Genomic DNA, 16,627 nt, shown 5'->3' with positions numbered 1-16,627 from the left:
TAAAAATGGGCTTGACTACTTCTAATTCCAGGTTTAGAACTATTTTTTTTAATACAGACTTTACGCCAGGTTGCAACCCAACTGACTTCACCCCCGGGATAACGGCTAATCTGCTTACCCTCAACGCCTTTCTTGTGGGCCGGACAATGCTCTCGTTTCAACAATGCAAAGAGACATATGACATTCCACACACGCAATTCTTCAGATATTTGCAAATCAGACATTATGTGGACACTGTACTGAAGACTAAAATGAACGACACGCTAACATATTTTGAAACCATCTGTCACAACCGATCATACCCGACACACCTGATCTCCAGACTATATTGCAATATAGCATCTGACAACACGGACTTTCATCAACCATACATGACAAAATTTCTGACAAAACCTGGTCCTGCATATGGGACACGGCCAAAAAGACATCCATTTGCGCAGTCTCTAACGAAAGGGCATATAAGATTATATTTCGGTGGTATTACACCCCAATGCGCATCAGTAAACTTAGTGGCAATCCCGACCATGCTCACTGTTTCAGGGGTTGTGGGGAACAGGGTTCATTCTTACACACTTGGTGGACATGTGCAGTAGCCCAGGAATTTTGGAGGACGGTAGCTACACTGCTCTCCGAGATCCTCCACCTCTCTATACAAGCCTCCCCACACACGTTTCTCTTAGGCATGAGAATCCAAGCTATACATTCCAAAAGTTCACACAAGCTGGCTACACATATTCTAACGGCAGCAAGATCTTTACTAGCAGCAAATTGGAAACAGACACGAATCCCAGGAATACAAGCCCTTATTACCAAAGTAAATTGGATCAGAGCGATGGAATCCATAAGAGCCAGACTTTTGGACAGGAGTTATGAGGAGGAGCTGGAGTGGCACCCCTGGACCCAGTACCTGGAATTGCTTAAAACGGGGACAGCTGCTGCACTGTAAGATAGTGCACATGGGTTGTGCAGGGCATGCTGCCTCACTTTGATGTACATTCATACATGAACGCATTATCACTACTTTCGACACCTTTTCCTTCTCCTTCCATTTTCCTATCCCCTTATTCTCATTTTTCCTTTTCTTCCCCCCCCCTGTTATTTAATGATACAGTCGCTTTAGCACTTCTATGGGAATGGCCTATTCATGGAGACTATATATCATGATATGCTGGTTAGATACGTTTCATGTCGTTACATATGCTGTTATCTCCTTGATGAACCATGATTTGCATTCAATACTGTATTGTAGTAAATCAATAAAAATTTAAATAAAAAAAAAAAACAATACAAAAACTATAAAATTAGATTACATGACAACACAGGACCCAGTGCAGTCTGTATATTCTGATTATTAATCAGTCTTGCTGTATCGACTTCTGGCAGATATTATTTGATATTATTTGACTTGTGCTGTTTTGATGATCCCTAAGCAGCCCAGACCACACTGAGCATGTGCACAGTCTTAGTCTTGCAAAGATGTATAACAAAGTTACAAGATGGTGACCCCCCGTGGCCGACTTTGAAAGCATAAAGCATTTGTTTTATTATTGTGGTGCAGTAAGTTAATGTCTATGTTTAGTATACAAAATACAGCATTTCTAGCCTTATTCTTAGAGAAGAAATTTTTCGTACAGCACCTATCAATTTAAAATGCCTTTATTGGTACATTTTATGGCAAACAGCCTGGTCTGCAGGCTTCTCTGAACTAATGGTGGATGATGGACCACTAATGGTACGTGCACCTGATACTGCTTTCTGATTAAGGAATCCAGCTGACTCAAGCACACAAGTATAGCCTTATTCTTATTTAGACTTTACTTCCCCTTTAATTATATCTTTGTTTGGATGAATTCAGAGCTTTCTGGGATAACGGATCCCATACTTGTACTCTGCATTACTTTGGTCAGCTCTAAATCCATATTAGATTAGATATCTTAGTTTTAGAATTATTTTCGTCTGAGCTCGTGCAGTACCGCTGCATGGAACAGGGATTATGCGTTAGCTGCTTCCATAACAACAATTTCAGCAGGGACTTTGCCAAATCTGGATAAAGGGAAGAATATTTCCTAGAGGCTAAAAATGAGCCTGTCAATGGGAACACATTCCTTTCTAATATTATCCGGCCCTGCCTTGTCCTCCCACAGAGAGTGTTTTGCACACTTTTATTAAAGAGGAATTTAGGAGACTGGGAGCTTTTCCTTGTTGGCGGATCCTCACAGCCATTCATCTATAGCAATAGTCTAGTGAATGGAATCAGCATGGCTCCATGGATTCCTTCCACTCTGTGATCCTCAGCTCAATAGAAATATGACATATGACATCTTAGGCATCCGAATGCTGTTCTGAAACCCTTTATTCTAGATCAAGTGCAAAACCAATGGAGCAGCTCCCATTTAGCTTCCAGTGAGAACAATGGAGTACAAGTGCTAGTTAATGATGATACTCATTGAAACCTTGAGAATGGGCCCTTAGGGTCAGTACACATGCTCAGATTCGGGGAGATTAGTTACCCCTCTTCTTTGGGTCGACTATTCTCCCTGAACTGCCTCCCGCCGGCTAGAATGTAAATGTGAATTTCCGAATTCGCCCGAAGTTTCCTCATGAGGCAACTTCGGAAAACAAAGCGATCCGAGTGCCATCCCTCCTGCGATTTACATTCTAGCCGGTGGGAGGCAGTTTGGGGAGATTAGTCGTCCTGAAGAAGAGATGTGTCGCATCTGAGCATGTGCCCTGACCCTAACGGGCAGATTTACTAAACTCGAGTGAATGGTTTGAATGTCAAAAAGTTCGAATTTTGAAGTAAATTTTTGGGTACTTCAACCATCGAATAGGCTATATTCGACTTAGATTCGAACAATTCAAAGTAAAAATGGTTCGACTGTTCGACCATTCGATAATCGAAGTAATGTCTCTTTAAAAAAAACTTAAACTTCATAATTTGCCAAATTAAAGCTACCGAAGTGCAATGTTAGCCTATGGGGACTTTCCACAGCACTTTTCTACGTTTTTTTTTGATCGAATAGAAATCCTTCGATCGATCACTAAAAATCATTCGATTCAATCGAACGATTTTTATTCGACCGCAGGATTGCCAAATTTGTTGTAAAAACTTTGAATTCAAAGTTTTTTAATTCGATGGTCGAATTTCGAAGTTTTTTGTACTTCGAAATTCTACCCTTAGTAAATCTGCCCCTAAGTATTTGAAACGGATGCACAATAACACTCTAATTGGCAGTTATTCTGCCTTAGCCTGTGATTTCCAACCTCTACTACCTCTGAGCAGCATCGGACTGGGGGGCCCCCCACCTTGGCCCCGATTATGATGACAATTTTGCCTGTGGCAACCAGTGCTGGTGTAACTTTTGGAGCTTATTTGCTTATTTGATGACTATGTGTTGGGCCAAATAAAGCAAAGATTGGATCACATAAGGGGGCTCAGTTTTGGGAGAAGCACAAACCCACGGCCCAATACAAATGGGACTCTCCAGACTTCATCAATATCTGACCAAGCCCCAAGTATACTAAAGTGCTGTGTTAGCCAATAAAAATATTACAGGGAAGCCCTTTTTGCAATAAAAAATAACAAAAGTGGTATAAAGGTGATACCTTCTGGGGGTTATTTATAAAAATCTGTATTTTTCTGATATTTTATTTAAAAAAAAAGTCTGACCAAACTAGGACCCACGATGAGACCTTATTAATTGTTTTTTAAAAAAACACAATTTAATCAAACTTGATAAAATCGAGCGAAAACCCGAATACCCGAGTTTTTTCTCAAATTGTTCAATTTTTTCGGGCTATTTCCAGAAAAGCATGCATTTTTCGGATTTTTGCCCAAAAAGTCCAAAATAGTCTGATTTTTAGGCTAATTCCAGTTCAGACCACAGAAACTTCCAAATAGGATAGGGACTTCTCCCATTGACTTATATACAACCTTTTGAATTCAGATTTTTTTGCAGCATCAGGGTATAATAAATCATGAAAAAAATGTAGGATTTGTTTCCAAAAAAATCAGATTTTATAGTAAAAATACTCAATGTTTTTACCATTGAGACTTTCAAGCTCTCAGAACAATTTACTTTTTCCGTTTTTAATCAGCTTGAAAAAGGAACTAAAAATTTGCTGAAAGTTTGCTATGATTATCTTAGGGGTTACTCTGTAACATTCTAAAAAAGGAAAGAGACAAATTTAAAGTGATTAAAGGGGTTGTTCACCTTTAAATTAACTTTTTTCTGATTTTAAAAAATTATTTGGGCTAATTCCACGCAGTATGATGTAGAGAGAGATTCTGAGACAATTTGCAATTGGATTTAATTTCCTATTATTTCCTACTTACAGTAGCTTTTTATTCAGCAGCTCTCCGGTTTGCAATTTCAGCAATCTGGTCCTAAAGACCCTAGCAACCATGTACTGATTTGAATAAGAGACTGGAATTTGAATAGGAGAGGCCTTAATAGAAATATGAGTAGTAATAAGTAGCAATAAAAATAAGCGAGTTATTTATCAAAATCCGAGTTTTTCTGATTTAAAAAAATTATAATGTCAGACCAAAGTAGAATCCACGATTGGACATTAGTTATGATTAAAAAAGCTTGATTTAATCAGATCGGGGACAAACGCAATAAAATCGAGCGAAAACCCTTATTGTACCATTTTTTTCCAGAATCGTATGATTTTTACCTGAAAAGCCCAAAATAGTCAGATTTTTTGGGCTAATTCCAGCGCAGACTGCAGAAACTTTCAATATGATAGGGACCTCTCCCATTGACTAAAACCTCAATTTTACATCCCTTGATTTTAAGTTTTCCCTCATTGTTACATTGTTGTTTTGTGGTCTCACCTATATATTATGTATAATACATGTCCCTGATTTTACATTGGATCCTGGATTTTACACCATTTTTTTCTGGTCCCCTGAAAAACTTAAAATGGGGGTTCTACTGTATATAAGAACTTGCCAGGTCTGAGATTCTGGATTTTCAGATTCAGAATTTTTGCAGAATTGGACTTTAATAAATCTTGAAAAATGTAAGGTTTTTTTCCACCAAAATTTCTGATTTTATAGTAAAAAAAACAAAAACAATTTTTTCCATTTGGACTTTTATAAATAACCCCCTAAATGTGTAGCCGTACAGAGCATTTTTTTTTAAGATGGGGTCGGTGACACCCATTTGAAAGCTGGAAAGAGGCAAAGAAGTAAAAAGGCAAAAATGATGAAATATAAAAAATGAAGGCTAATTGCAAAGTTGCTAGGAGTTGGCTATTCTCTAACACAGTAAAAGTTACCTCATAGAGATTTAGCAGGGCCAAGAAAACATTCTGTGTACTGGGTCGCTAAAGGTTGCTTCAGACACAAATAGAGACTTTTTGATGAAGTCCCTTTAAAAGGGGTGGTTCAACTTTAAAGGGATCCTGTCATCGGAAAACATGTTTTTTTCAAAACGCATTAGTTAATAGTGCTACTCCAGCAGAATTCTGCACTGAAATCCATTTCTCAAAAGAGCAAACAGATTTTTTTATATTCAGTTTTGAAATCTGACATGGGGCTAGACATTTTGTCAATTTCCCAGCTGCCCCTGGTCATGTGACTTGTGCCTAAACTTTAGGAGAGAACTGCTTTCTGGCAGGCTGCTGTTTTTCCTTCTCAATGTAACTGAATGTGTCTCAGTGGGACATGGGTTTTTACTATTGAGTGTTGTTCTTAGATCTACCAGGCAGCTGTTATCTTGTGTTAGGGAGCTGCTATCTGGTTACCTTCCCATTGTTCTTTTGTTTGGCTGCTGGGGGGAAAAGGGAGGGGGGTGATATCACTTCAACTTGCAGTACAGCAGTAAAGAGTGATTGAAGTTTATCAGAGCACAAGTCACATGACTTGGATCAGCTGGGAAATTGACAATATGTCTAGCCCCATGTCAGATTTCAAAACTGAATATAAAAAAATCTGTTTGCTCTTTTGAGAAATGGATTTCAGTGCAGAATTCTGCTGGAGCAGCACTATTAACTGATGCATTTTGAAAAAAATTTTTTTTCCCATGACAGTATCCCTTTAAATTAACTTTTAGCCGACGGGAAGGAAGTTCGGGGAGATTTGTCGCCCTAAGAAGAAGCGATTTGTTGCTGGGCGACTAAACTCCCGAAATAGCAACGTGTGTCTCTGCCCTTAGTAAGTTATAAAATGGCCAATTCTAAGCAACTTTTCAATTCGTCTTCATTATTTCTTTGGCATATGTTTTTATCTATTTGCCTTCTTCATCTGAATTTTCAGTTTCCATATGGGGGTCGCTGACCCCATCTAAAAAAACAAATGCAAATAGTTACTAGGGGAATTTGGACTTAAGCAACCAGACTGCTGAAATTGCAAACTGGAGAGCTGCTGAATAAAAAGTTAAATAACTCAAAAACCACAAATAATAAAAAATGAAAACCAATAGCATATTGTCTCAGAATATCATTCTTTACATCATACTAAGTTAACAAAAAGGTGAACAACCCCTTTGAGCACATACAAGCATCTCTGGGTGACATTGATGTCAGGGACTGGGATCCTGTTACAAATAAACTGAATTCTAGTGTCTAGTTGTAAATAGCCAGACAGGAGGGTTAGGGGTATTTGCTTTCAGACAAAGGTTAATGCTATTAATGGTGTTCAGCTGATTAGGACATGGGCCAGTGAGCAAACGTAGCCTCGTTAGGGTATAATGTCACTCAGCTTCCACATTAACTGCACTGACTCTACAGAAAACATTTGTACAGAGAGAGACAATGGCAGTTTTAATTATGGCAGTTTTAATTATTTTTTCCACAGGGAAGTCCAACTAGGGTTGCCACCCGGCCGGTATTTTACCAGCCTAGCCGGTAAAATACCTGCCAAGGCCGGGGCCGGTATTACAAATTTACCGTCAATGTAGCTGCCGGTAAATTTGTAATACGATCAAAAGGAGCCCTCGGCCTGCCCCCAATCCCCTGCAACTTACCTTTTTTTTGCCTCTTCTAGCGTCCGCGGGTCTCCGTCGCGTGGCCCCGCCCCTTTTGACGTCACTCACCGCCCCTTTTTACGTCACGCCCCGCCCATTTGAGGCCCCGCCCCCCAGCAGCCGGTAAATTAAAGGTGGCAACCCTAAGTCCAACTGCAGGTCCAGTAGATGTTCCTTCCATGGAAGTCTCAGGCCACATGTTCCATAGACTTCTTATAAAAACAATTATATATTAGGGTCCGGAACATGGTGGAATCCATTAACCCTTTAAGTGCCAGCAGAATTTCACATTTTGGTTACGCGAAATGCCAGCCGTTTTTAAGCATTTTGTACTTGTTCAGATTAACAAGGTTTAATTGTAGGAAAACCTCCACGAAACTAGGAAAATTATATATTGTTTTTTTCGTTACAAATTGGGCTTCGACATGCAAGTGGAATTTTGTGACTTTTCAGGAGATTTAATGTATATTTTGGGTGAAATATGTAAAAAAAATAAAAATTTGTTAAAAAATTGTGTATATCTTGAGTTTTTTTTTCACAGAAAAGTTAATTTTACATGAATTTTTTTTCTGTTTCTAAAAGCCCAGATCCTGCCAAGTCCAACGATACCAAATATGTATCAGTAACCCACTTTCTTTGTCCAGGAGTAACCCCCAAACTAAAACAGCAGTTTGCATAATTTTACACCAGAACAAAGTAGATAAGCACACGTGACAGTTGATGCTGCATAACTTATATGTAAATCTAACTTATCCCTTCATGTTTGGTATTTTTAAAAACTACAGACCTTCAGGTTTCTAGGGGTGGTGTAGTTTTCACTCAAAATTCAAACACATTTTACCAGTGCATCATGATATTTAGAGCTTTTTTGTTGCATTTTTAGTTTTTTTCTAAAATGCAAACTAAGACGCAGGAACAAATGTAAATCTGACAAAATAACACCGTTCTAAATGCTATAACTACAGACAATTTGAAAGACAAACTTCTCTTGAATAAAACGATACCCCATATGTATGGATACACATAGAGACGCAGCCCCCAAATACCCCAAAACAGGAGCAACGCATAAGGGCAATTGCAGTTGAAAATCTGGGGGCTGCGCTCTATGTGTACTACTTGCAGTTCTTCAGTCTAAACACCCCCAAACTGTGAAATAACCCCCACAAACCATATATGTCCGAAAAGTGCACTTCTTCAGCTATTCAAAGATGCGATTGTTGCTTTTCTACACGGAAAATTGTGGGCGCAGTCATTCGGAGAAGTCAGCGATTTGGTCTGAAATAAATGAAAAAAGAGTTCCAAAGTTAGATTTCTCCCTAAGTTTCCATGGCAACTAACAAAAACCTGCTCAATAACAATCTGCAGGTTCCCCTGAATAGAACGATACCCCATATGTATGGATAAACATAGAGAGGCAGCCCCCAAACACCCTAAAACAGGAGCAACACATAAGGGTAATTGCAGTTGAAAATCTGGGGGCTGCGCTCTATGTGTACTACTTGTAGTTTTTCAGTCTAAACACCCCCCAAACTGTAAAATAACCCCTACAAACCATATATGTCCAAAAAGTACACTTCTTCACCTATTCAAAGATGCCATTCTTGCTTTTCTACATGGAGGATTGGGTCCGCAGTCGTTCGTAGAAGTCAGCGATATGGTCTGAAATAAAGGAAAAAAGAGTTACAAAGTTCGATTTCTCCCTAAGTTTCCATGGCAACTAAAAAAAACCTGCTCAATGACAATCTGCAAGTTCTCCTGAATAGAACAATACCCCATATGTATGGATAAACATAGAGACGCAGCCCCCAAACACCCCAAAACCGGAGCAACGCATAAGGGCAATTGCAGTTGAAAATCTGGGGGCTGCGCTCTATGTGTACTACTTGTAGTTTTTCAGTCTAAACACCCCCCAAACTGTAAAATAACCCCTACAAACCATATATGTCTGAAAAGTACACTTCTTCACCTATTCAAAGAAGCCAGTCTTGCTTTTCTACATGGAGGATTGGGTCCGCAGTCGTTCGTAGAAGTCAGCGATTTGGTCTGAAATAAAGGAAAAAAGAGTTACAAAGTTCAATTTCTCCCTAAGTTTCCATGGCAACTAAAAAACACCTGCTCAGTGACATTCTGCAAGTTCTCCTGAATATAACAATACCCCATATGTATGGATAAACATAGAGACGCAGCCCCCAAACACCCCAAAACAGGAGCAACGCATAAGGGCAATTGCAGTTGAAAATCTGGGGGCTGCGCTCTATGTGTACTACTTGTAGTTTTTCAGTCTAAACACCCCCCAAACTGTAAAATAACCCCTACAAACCATATATGTCCGAAAAGTACACTTCTTCACCTATTCAAAGAAGCCAGTCTTGCTTTTCTACATGGAGGATTGGGTCCGCAGTCGTTCGTAGAAGTCAGCGATTTGGTCTGAAATAAAGGAAAAAAGAGTTACAAAGTTCAATTTCTCCCTAAGTTTCCATGGCAACTAAAAAAAACCTGCTCAGTGACAATCTGCAAGTTCTCCTGAATAGAACAATACCCCATATATATGGATAAACATAGAGACGCAGCCCCCAAACACCCCAAAACAGGAGCAACGCATAAGGGCAATTGCAGTTGAAAATCTGGGGGCTGCGCTCTATGTGTACTACTTGTAGTTTTTCAGTCTAAACACCCCCCAAACTGTAAAATAACCCCTACAAACCATATATGTCCAAAAAGTACACTTCTTCACCTATTCAAAGATGCCATTCTTGCTTTTCTACATGGAGGATTGGGTCCGCAGTCGTTCGTAGAAGTCAGCGATTTGGTCTGAAATAAAGGAAAAAAGAGTTACAAAGTTCAATTTCTCCCTAAGTTTCCATGGCAACTAAAAAAAACCTGCTCAATGACAATCTGCAAGTTCTCCTGAATATAACAATACCCCATATGTATGGATAAACATAGAGACGCAGCCCCCAAACACCCCAAAACAGGAGCAACGCATAAGGGCAATTGCAGTTGAAAATCTGGGGGCTGCGCTCTATGTGTACTACTTGTAGTTTTTCAGTCTAAACACCCCCCAAACTGTAAAATAACCCCTACAAACCATATATGTCCGAAAAGTACACTTCTTCACCTATTCAAAGAAGCCAGTCTTGCTTTTCTACATGGAGGATTGGGTCCGCAGTCGTTCGTAGAAGTCAGCGATTTGGTCTGAAATAAAGGAAAAAAGAGTTACAAAGTTCAATTTCTCCCTAAGTTTCCATGGCAACTAAAAAAAACCTGCTCAGTGACAATCTGCAAGTTATCCTGAATAGAACAATACCCCATATATATGGATAAACATAGAGACGCAGCCGCCAAACACCCCAAAACAGGAGCAACGCATAAGGGCAATTGCAGTTGAAAATCTGGGGGCTGCGCTCTATGTGTACTACTTGTAGTTTTTCAGTCTAAACACCCCCCAAACTGTAAAATAACCCCTACAAACCATATATGTCCGAAAAGTACACTTCTTCACCTATTCAAAGATGCCATTCTTGCTTTTCTACATGGAGGATTGGGTCCGCAGTCGTTCGTAGAAGTCAGCGATTTGGTCTGAAATAAAGGAAAAAAGAGTTACAAAGTTCAATTTCTCCCTAAGTTTCCATGGCAACTAAAAAAAACCTACTCAATGACAATCTGCAAGTTCTCCTGAATAGAACAATACCCCATATGTATGGATAAACATAGAGACGTAGCCCCCAAACACCCCAAAACAGGAGCAACGCATAAGGGCAATTGCAGTTGAAAATCTGGGGGCTGCTCTCTATGTGTACTACTTGTAGTTTTTCAGTCTAAACACCCCCCAAACTGTGAAATAACCCCCACAAACCATATATGTCCGAAAAGTACACTTCTTCACCTATTCAAAGATGCCAGTCTTGCTTTTCTACATGGAGGATTGTGTCTGCAGTCATTCGTAGAAGTCAGCGATTTGGTCTGAAATAAAGGAAAAGAGAGTTACAAAGTTCGATTTCTCCCTAAGTTTCCATGGCAACTAAAAAAAACCTGCTCAATGACAATCTGCAAGTTCTCCTGAATAGAACAATACCCCATATGTATGGATAAACATAGAGACGTAGCCCCCAAACACCCCAAAACAGGAGCAACGCATAAGGGCAATTGCAGTTGAAAATCTGGGGGCTGCTCTCTATGTGTACTACTTGTAGTTTTTCAGTCTAAACACCCCCCAAACTGTGAAATAACCCCCACAAACCATATATGTCCGAAAAGTACACTTCTTCACCTATTCAAAGATGCCATTCTTGCTTTTCTACATGGAGGATTGTGTCTGCAGTCGTTCGTAGAAGTCAGCGATTTGGTCTGAAATAAAGGAAAAGAGAGTTACAAAGTTCGATTTCTCCCTAAGTTTCCATGGCAACTAAAAAAAACCTGCTCAATGACAATCTGCAAGTTCTCCTGAATAGAACAATACCCCATATGTATGGATAAACATAGAGACGTAGCCCCCAAACACCCCAAAACAGGAGCAACGCATAAGGGCAATTGCAGTTGAAAATCTGGGGGCTGCTCTCTATGTGTACTACTTGTAGTTTTTCAGTCTAAACACCCCCCAAACTGTGAAATAACCCCCACAAACCATATATGTCCGAAAAGTACACTTCTTCACCTATTCAAAGATGCCATTCTTGCTTTTCTACATGGAGGATTGTGTCTGCAGTCGTTCGTAGAAGTCAGCGATTTGGTCTGAAATAAAGGAAAAGAGAGTTAAAAAGTTCGATTTCTTCCTAAGTTTCCATGGCAACTAAAAAAAACCTGCTCAATGACAATCTGCAAGTTCCCCTGAATAGAACGATACTCCATTCGTATGGATACACATAGAGACGCAGCCACCGAACACCTCAAAACAGGCACAATGCATAATATTGGGGCTGTGAATTTATGTGCAGTTCTCAACTCTTTTCATTCTAAACTGCCCCTTACCTGTGAAATAACCCCCACAAGCCATCTATTTCCTAAAAGTACACTTCTTCAGCTTTTCAAAGATGCCATTCTTTCTTTTCTACACAGAGAATTGTGGCTGCAGTTCTTTGTAGAAGACAGCGATTTGGTCTGAAATAAAGGAAAAGAGAGTTACAAAGTTCGATTTCTCCCTAAGTTTCCATGACAACTAACAAAAACCTGCTCAATGGCAATCTGCAAGTTCCCCTGAATAAAACGATACCCCATATGTATGGATACACATAGAGACGCAGCCACCCAACACCCCAACACAGGCACAATGCATAATATTCGGGCTGTGAAGTTATGTGAATGCATCCATATTTTATCCTAAACTGTCCCTAAACAATAAAATAACCCCCACAAACTATAGATTTCTTGAAAATAAACACCTTCAACTATTCAGAGATGCCATTCCTGCTTTACTACGTGGATAATTGTGGCCACAATCCTTTGTAGAACTCAGTGCTTTGGTCTGAAATAAAGGAAAAGACAATTTACAAAGTTAGATTTATACCCAATAATTTTGGGACTACTCTGATGGATCTGCATCTGGGCCCCACTACCCCAAAAATATATTTCACTCACCCTTTTCGATTTAGTGGAGCGTCTGAGTTTCATCTGTCCTGTTGTGCAACGACTTCATCTGTCCTGTTGTGCTTCTTCCTACACTTCACCAATGACAAAATCTGTACCACATTTGCAAATATATTTACCAACAGAATCCATAGTAATCATGCAAAAAATGTAGGATAGGAAGGAGCATTACAATCCGCAGACTTGGCTGCAAAATACCTTTATTGTCACAACATGTTTCGGATCATCATGGATCCTCACTTGAAAAAGGATCCATGATGATCCGAAACATGCTGTGACAATAAAGGTATTTTGCAGCCAAGTCTGCGGATTGTAATGCTCCTTCCTATCCTACATTTTTTGCATGAGTAAAAGTTTGGCCTGGCTGGTGTGGCCTGAGTAGGAAAGTGAGCTACACAGGTGGAGATCGTTTGGACAAAACTTAATTTTTGCAAGAATCCATAGTACATTTGACCCATAAATTATGCAAGTGTCCTAAGAAGTGCACACCAGAAGTTTGTAAAAAAGCTGGTGCCCTACTGGTGGCAGACATGGCACGTGATCAAAGTACTATTCCTATTCAGAGAGCCACTGCAACTTGTCCAACCTAATTACTGCATAAATATTCAATGTGCGCTACAAGTACAAAAAAAATGGATTGTTCCAACCACAACTTTTCGGGAAAAAGATTCTGAATGCCTACACTATAAACAATTCTAAATGGAAGACCATAGTGTTCCGCCACCCTGTGCTCAAAAACCGAAAACATGCTACCCACAAATCCAGAGATGCCTAAATCTACAAAAACAAATGCAAATGTTGCCCAGAAATACAGACAAAACTATAGATAAATGCGCTGATAGAGGAGCTTTTGAGGTGCCAGTAAAAAAAAAAACTTGTGGCATCAGCATTAGAGATGCACATCATCCCATGTATTCATCACACACCACAAGTTCTATCGTGCGCCCTCTCGACCAACCAGCACCTCAGTTTGCTATAGCACCAGCGCAATACAAATGCTATCCATAAAACTACAACTGGCCTAAAGCACCATAGCTCAACACAAAAGCTGAATGCATAGACTAAGAACAAACCTACATACAATTGTTTTTACTGCTACACTGCACAAAAAATTGCTCACCCTGTGCCAAATTCTACACCATAAATCACTACCAAGATCACTACTATACAGAAAAAAAAATGCCAACTTTTGCATCGTCAAACTTTTTTTATCAATATCTATAGATTACCAATATCTATAACCTAGTTATAAGCCAAGTAGGTACCTGCCAAAATGTTAAATCTCAAGGGGGGCTTGAATCTGAAAAACCACTGCACAAAACAAAAGAAATGCACATCATTTTGCCAGCACATATAACCAGTTATTGCTAGTTCATGCATAAAAACCTAGAGCGTGAAATGTTAGAACTCGATGGGGGGCTTGAATCCAAAAAACCACTGCACAAAACACAAAAAAGCGCATCATTCTGCCAGCACACCTAACCAGTTATCGCTAGCGTGTGCATAAAAACCTAGAGCGTAAAATGTTAGATCTCAATAAGGGGCTTGAACCTGAAAATAAAGAACAAAGAAGGACCGCTACTGCTCACCGCTCTTGCCTATATCCAGGTGCTCAGTCAAACAGTGTCCCCACTGTGGACGCTACAAAACTCGACAGACAGGCGGCACTTCTGGAATAGGTTTATTGGGGTTGCTGCTGTAAAAACCTAACGCGTTTCGGGAGTAGATCCCTTAGTCATAGGACCTATGACTAAGGGATCTACTCCCGAAACACGTTAGGTTTTTACAGCAGCAACCCCAATAAACCTATTCCAGAAGTGCCGTCTGTCTGCCGAGTCTTGAACCTGAAAAACCACTGCACAAAATACAAAAGAAAAAGCACATCGTTTTGCCAGCACACCTAACCAGTTATTGCTAGCGTGTGCATAGACACCTAGCGTGTGAAATGTTATATCTCAAAAGGGGCTTGAACCTGAAAAACCACTGCACAATCACAACTTCAAAAAAACACGAAATAAAAAGCATCACTTTGCCAGCATGTGCATAAAAACAGAGCATGCCAAGTTTACTACATCCTTTTACCACCAACAAACCCAGAGAACCCTAACCTACCAACACAACTCATGGCCTCTCGTAGTGTACCACAGTGTGGTACACCTCAAAACAGGGTTGGAAACACAAAGCAGGCTTGCTAGGACACTTGGGACAAAAATATCGCACATCTTTTCGAACACCCCTGGAACGGCAAACCTTACAAGTTCTCTGGGCATATCTTTTATTAGGAGTTGGTGGAATTTGTGCAATGAAATGCTTACCCACCATTCGGGCAACATTGTCATTGCCAGGCATTTCTGGAACCTCCTGTACATCACCAAACAAAAGGGCAGGGAGCAGTTGCAGCAGATAATTGTATAAAGACAATTTTGGGCCTGGTACTGCCGCCTTGTAAACGACATAGGAATTATAAAGGGCCATTTGAATCATGTAAATTGCTGCTTTTTTGTACCAGGCCCTGGTTTTTCTGGTGGCGTCATAGTAAGTTTGAATTTGGTCTGTTTTATCAACGCCACCCATATGCTTACTATATTCTTTACAACAGAGTGGCTTTGATTTTGCGGGCCTGCCACGTCTGTGTTGGACAACTACACTCTCATTGTGGATAGTAGTAAGCATACAAACATTTTTTGTGTCTGCAAATTTTAGTGCCAGGAGCTCATCACTTCTAAGAGCATAAACTTCTCCACGTTTTAATTTCTTTTGCACCAGTTCCTTAGGCAGTCCTTTGCGGTTTTGCCTAACGGTGCCACAGGCTGGGGTGTCCAACCAGTAAAGCGTTCTAAATAAGGGGATGCTAGTGTAGAAGTTATCCACGTATAAGTGGTAACCTCGGCCCAACAGTGGAGATATGAGCTCCCAGACAATTTTACCACTGGCAGTCAAATCAAGGGGACAACCGGGGGGGTCCAAATTAGTGTCCTTTCCCTCATAGAACATGAAAGAATTAGTATAGCCCGTGCTGCTTTCGCAGAGTTTGTAAAATTTCATCCCATAGCGAGAACGCTTACTAGGGATGTATTGGCGGAATCTTAGGCGCCCTTTGAAGAGCAAAAGGGACTCGTCCACACATATATTTTGGGAGGGGGTGTAGACCTCTGCGAAGCGCTGAGACAGGCTATCTATAAGGGGCCTCAATTTGTAAAGCCTGTCGTGACCGGGCTCATTAGGGGGAACAGCCGCTGCATTGTTGCTAAAATGAAGAAACCGCAGTAAAATTTGGTAGCGGTTTCTTGGCATAACGGCTGAAAAAAGAGGGATGGAAAGGACTGTAGTGGTATCCCAGTATGAAGCTAAGGTATTGCGTTCTACGAGTCCCATTGCCAATGTGAGCGCCAGGAATCTTTTGATTTCATTTACAGTAGTGGGATACCACGCCTGGGCTCTTGAATACCCTGGTAAAGGGTGGCTGGCAAGATACTGCTCAGCGTATAAATTTGTGTACTGGACCATGTCCTGTAGGATGGCCTCTGTGATAAAAAGATTGAAGAAATCTATGATTTGAAAGTTAGTGGTGTCCACCTTGACGCCCGCGACTGCAGTGAATGGGGGAATTTCGGGGGCATAATTACAGGGAGGCCCCCACATAGGCGCTCCAACTGCTGCATCATCACTACCCTCACCCTCTTCAACCTCCATGGGTGCATCTGGCACACTGCCACCAGCCTCTGCCTCTGCCTCTTCCTCTGCTTCTTCAGCAGTAAGCGTGCCGCCACTACTAGCCTCTGCGCTAATAGTGCTGCTATCACCAATCTCTGATTCCTCACTAGAGTCATCAGATGGGACATACTCAGAATCGGAATTACTAAATTCCTCTGAGCTGGAGTCCTCGCAATACCTAGCCGCTTCCTCAGCGGTATAAAACCGTTTGGCCATTGTGCCAGAAATTTACAGACAACTACAAAGCTAAGAATCAATAGGCAAGTCAAACAAATAAAAAAAAAGCTAATACAATCAACCACAAGAAAAAAAAAAAAAAGCAAGCCAGCAAGATGACTGAGACCCCTGCTAATATA

At 40.5% G+C, this 16,627-nt stretch overlaps 2 long non-coding RNA genes across 2 annotated transcripts; both read right to left on the bottom strand.

Moving 5' to 3' along the window:
• Positions 1-8,142: 8,142 nt before the first annotated feature.
• LOC121395271 lies at positions 8,143-11,674 on the bottom strand. Its single transcript, XR_005962374.1, has 2 exons — positions 11,629-11,674; positions 8,143-8,249 (listed from the first exon to the last, which is right to left on the bottom strand). It is a non-coding gene; the product is annotated as an uncharacterized LOC121395271 (long non-coding RNA).
• Positions 11,675-12,024: 350 nt separating this feature from the next.
• LOC121395270 lies at positions 12,025-12,699 on the bottom strand. Its single transcript, XR_005962373.1, has 3 exons — positions 12,549-12,699; positions 12,353-12,435; positions 12,025-12,071 (listed from the first exon to the last, which is right to left on the bottom strand). It is a non-coding gene; the product is annotated as an uncharacterized LOC121395270 (long non-coding RNA).
• Between the last annotated feature and the right edge of the window lie 3,928 nt (positions 12,700-16,627).

This window comes from Xenopus laevis, chromosome 6S, assembly GCF_017654675.1.
Source record: "Xenopus laevis strain J_2021 chromosome 6S, Xenopus_laevis_v10.1, whole genome shotgun sequence".
Taxonomy (NCBI): domain Eukaryota; kingdom Metazoa; phylum Chordata; class Amphibia; order Anura; family Pipidae; genus Xenopus; species Xenopus laevis.
The sequence above is the reverse complement of the archived record's forward strand: the minus strand, read 5'-3'. Positions and strand labels throughout refer to the sequence as shown.